Consider the following 3,832-nt stretch of genomic DNA (forward strand, 5'->3'; position numbering starts at 1 on the left):
TGCAGGGCACTCACATCAGCTCCGGCCCCGCCGTCCTCCGTCACGGCCCGGGCCGTGGGGGACGCATTGCGCTGACGGGGACGGCGCCGGAGGGGCAGAACCCCGTGAGCCACGGGATTGGCGGTGCTGCCCGCTCTGCTACTGCGAGAACAAAGCGCGGCCCAGCGGGAAGCGACTTTGCGGGCAGGCAGCAGGGAAATGCTTTGCTGAACCTTTTAATCAGCCCTAAGGCAGGAGGGCAGAGCCGAGGGCCGGCCCGGCCCGCTCGTGGAAGACGCCGGGGTTTGCCGGGGGCGGGCGGGGAGGGGACGCGTTTAACACCGCACGGCGGCAATAAAGCGTTTCTTATTTTGCCCACGGGTCAGAGGAGACGCCCCGACCCTCCCAAGTAAAGCAACGTAAAGCTGCAGAACTGCACCACGTGCGTGCACGTGCCAACCAAAAAGCGCCCATTTCAGCACGCCCGGTCGAGGCGGCGCACGCTGAACGCACGGAGACCAAAACCTCACCTGCGTATGCAGTGAACGAGAGGCGAGCTCTGCTGGTGCTGACTGCAGGCTGCTTTGCAAGGGGGCCAACGCAACAACGAAGGGCAGCAGTATAATTAATGCCAATCTCTACAATTCTTCAGAAATGGCCCATGTCACAAAGCTGCTGCGACCTTTTATGAGATCACAGGTCTGGTTAATTGGAGTAACTGTGTTGATATAACAGGCAGAGACTGGAAGGCATTTGATTCATCCTGGATGACCTTTTAATGAATAATTAGCACTCAACAAAATCAGTGCACCTTCCACTAAGTGGGTTAAAACCGGTCACCTGCTGGAACTAAAATGCGGCTACAGCTGGGAAGCCACCCACCAGTGGGGGACTGCAGGGAATCACATGTTTTTCCAAAGCAAAACTTTGTCTGGAAGAGGAAAGACGTTCTCTCTCAGTTCTGCAAAGATGGACATGGGGAAAGTGCACAGAGCCGCAATGGACCAGATCTGTGTGGGCTGATACAGCCACATCACTGCCCTCGGCCAGAAGGAACACTTAACAGCCTTCAGTCAGGAACAAAGCACGCAGGCAGAGACCAGAACAGAACACCAGGGAAAACACTCAGTGTTTGTGTGGCCACAGAAACCACCCCATGCCCACAGTCACAGTCACCATGAGCACAGGGCTTGGTACACGGCTACGGACAGGAAAGAACCACCAGCACATGCAGGCTGCCAGCCCACGGCCAGCACCCCCAGCCCACACCCTGACACCACCAGTTAAGGAGGGAGCCGTGCAGCAGTGCCAGCCCACAGCAAACACCCCCAGCCACACCCTGACACCCAGCTGTGCTGCCCTGGGACACAACCCTGGTGTTGCCCCGCTCCGCACCCACAGCTCAGACAGCCCAGCCCTTGCATTCAGCAGCTCTGTGTATTTCTTTTCTTCACAGTCCTTCAGTTGCTCCTGAATCTGCGCAAACCCTCCATCTCTCTGCACAAACCCCACTCAGCTCTGCCACACATCCCACTACCTGAGGAATGCCCTGGTGAGGTCTGTGCAGGACTGCAGCACATCTCGCGCCGTATCCAGACTGTGGCTGCAGACAAATCCCCTTTCTGAGGGGTTGTACAGAGCGCTCCTGCCATCCCCCAGCACACCGATGGGGATCGGACACATCCCATTGGGCAGAGCAGGCTGTCCTCAGCAGACACATCCATGGAGCTGGAGAGCAGCCCCGTCTTTGTGCCTGCCCAGGAAGCCTCAGGAATGTCCCAGCCAGGTGTGTGCTGGGCCCCTGTCACCTCCTGGTGGACACGGGGCTGGCAGTGGGCACCTGAGAGAACCACAGAGCTCAGACTTGGGGCACTCTGCACCCCCTGCCCCACTGCAGCTTCCCCGTGGTGCAGCACTGCTCGGTCTGCTCCCAGCCAGCCCCACCACTCTGCTCTTCCCAGCGGACAGCGAGGGCTCCCATTCCCCATACCTCTGTAGGAACTGCATCCTGCAGCCAGCCAGCCTGCTGCCCTCATTGCTCCACTCCTCTGGCACAGGGGCTGCTTCCTCTGGGGCCTTGGCTGTGCCATGTGGGAGAACTGAGAGACAGTGACAGTGACAACGGGGGCAGGGGCTGAGCATGGGTGATGCTGGCTCCAAGGATTGCCACCCAGCACCCACAAGTGAAACAGGCTCAAGAAGGGGCAGCTGGAGCAGATCTCCCAGCAGCTCAATGTATCGGCTATGTGTGCACACCAGCAGACAGGCACACATCATTTCTGCAGCGCAGGGACTCAGCAGTGCTGCGCAGGAGGCCTGCAGCATGCATGGGCAGACAGAGCAAAGCGGGCCCTGATGCCTGGAAGGGCTCGGAGACGACCGACCTGGGACACCCGTCTGCAGAAGGAGAAAGCAGCTCCCTCTGTTTATCTTTCCCTGGGAGGTCAAGAGGTGACACGATCACACTCTTCCAGGGCCACGGTGGGGCATCTCTGGGAGCCAGGGGTCATGTCCCCAGCAGAAGGTCTGGTGGGTCTCATGGTTCCAGGCACCGGGTTCTGCTCCCTCCCCATCTCCTGGGGCCTCAGAGCCTGGCTTCCTGCGCCAGCCCTTTCGCAATCCGGGCTGCCTGGAAGGCCTCCATCATCCTCCCACACTTTGGCAGTCCAGGGGGCTGGAGCAGAGGTCCATGACAGCTCCTGCTCAGCCGCCTGCAGGGACCCTGTGGGACAGGAGGAGCAGAGGACGCAGAGCCACAGCTAGAGCAGGGAGGAACCAGCTGAAGTGCTCCTAGGAGTGCTGGGGAGCAGCCCAGCACCACCATGGCAGCCCTGCACACGACTGGCACTCCTCACACCACCTCCTCCCTGTGCGGTGAGCTGGGGGCTCCCTGCCCTTTGCTGCTCAGGAGGCAGAGTGCCAAATCCTCGCCCTAGCACTGTGTACCTCCATCCCAAGCAGTGACGAGGACAGCCTCTGCTGGGGATAGAGCACTCTGGTGCACTTGGGGCTGCACCTCCCTCCCTCTCCAACTCTGAGCCCTCTGGACTGCCTGAAGTCCCCCACTCTGCTAAGTCAGGGCACAACAGATCCTTGCAGTTCCCCATACCACTCTGCTTCCCAGGGACACAGCAGGGCCTCCAGCTTTGCCTGCTCTACTCTGGGCTCCCCTGGGTTCCTCAGGGGCAGGCAGGAGGGAGAGACCTCAGAGGAATGTGCAGTTGCTGGGGAGCAAGCAGTGAGTTGGGAGGCAGCTGGCTCAGAGCTGCTGGGAGAGAGAAGTCCAGCTCTGCACAGGAGGATGGCTGGGAGGATGCAGTACCACCACCACCACCTGACCCTGGCCCCCCAGCCCTCACACCTCACATCTCTTCATCCATCTTCTCTTCCAAGAGACACAGCAAATTCCACCTTCGTGAAAATTCTGTCTTTCTTCTGCCTTTTGTAAGCCGCAGATCAGCAAACGAGCATCCTGAAGCCAGGGACGCTCTCAGGAATACACGCAGCACCCTCTGACCCGCTGGATCCTCTGGGCATCCCTTCCCAGCAAGCACATGCAAAGCGCAGGCAGTCTGCGTGACATAAATCCTCTCACCCTGCCAGACACGGACGCACAACTAAAACATTACACAGTTCCCCCATCCACTGCTGCCGGCACAGCACACAAAGCGAGCTTTCTGCAGCGGACACGAGGCGCTCTCCTTACAACCACAGACGGGGAAAGTCCATCTCACCGCCCCGCGCAGACGTGCGCCGACATCCGGAGCTCTGAGGCAGCACGGACACGTCGTGCCCCGCACGCAGCCCCCGCGGCCCCATTCATTCCCCGCCGGCAGCCGCACCGCACCCCGCG

General features: G+C 60.2%; 2 protein-coding genes across 6 annotated transcripts in view; both read right to left on the bottom strand.

Moving 5' to 3' along the window:
- Positions 1 to 615, bottom strand: part of LOXL3 (lysyl oxidase like 3) — a 10,707-nt gene extending 10,092 nt beyond the window's left edge. For 2 of the 5 annotated variants that reach the window (XM_031553746.1, XM_031553747.1), the window contains exon 1: positions 15 to 138. The gene's annotated coding sequence lies outside the window, so the exon portion shown is untranslated. Of the gene's footprint in view, positions 1 to 14; positions 214 to 509 lie in introns of those variants that run through there. The other 3 variants (XM_019616002.2, XM_019616001.1, XM_031553748.1) reach the window with 3 other exon arrangements.
- Positions 1 to 3,832, bottom strand: part of MDGA2 (MAM domain containing glycosylphosphatidylinositol anchor 2) — a 375,704-nt gene that overhangs the window by 259,826 nt on the left and 112,046 nt on the right. The gene's annotated exons all lie outside the window — the stretch shown is intronic.

The sequence above is a fragment of the Meleagris gallopavo genome, chromosome 5, assembly GCF_000146605.3.
Source record: "Meleagris gallopavo isolate NT-WF06-2002-E0010 breed Aviagen turkey brand Nicholas breeding stock chromosome 5, Turkey_5.1, whole genome shotgun sequence".
NCBI lineage: Eukaryota > Metazoa > Chordata > Aves > Galliformes > Phasianidae > Meleagris > Meleagris gallopavo.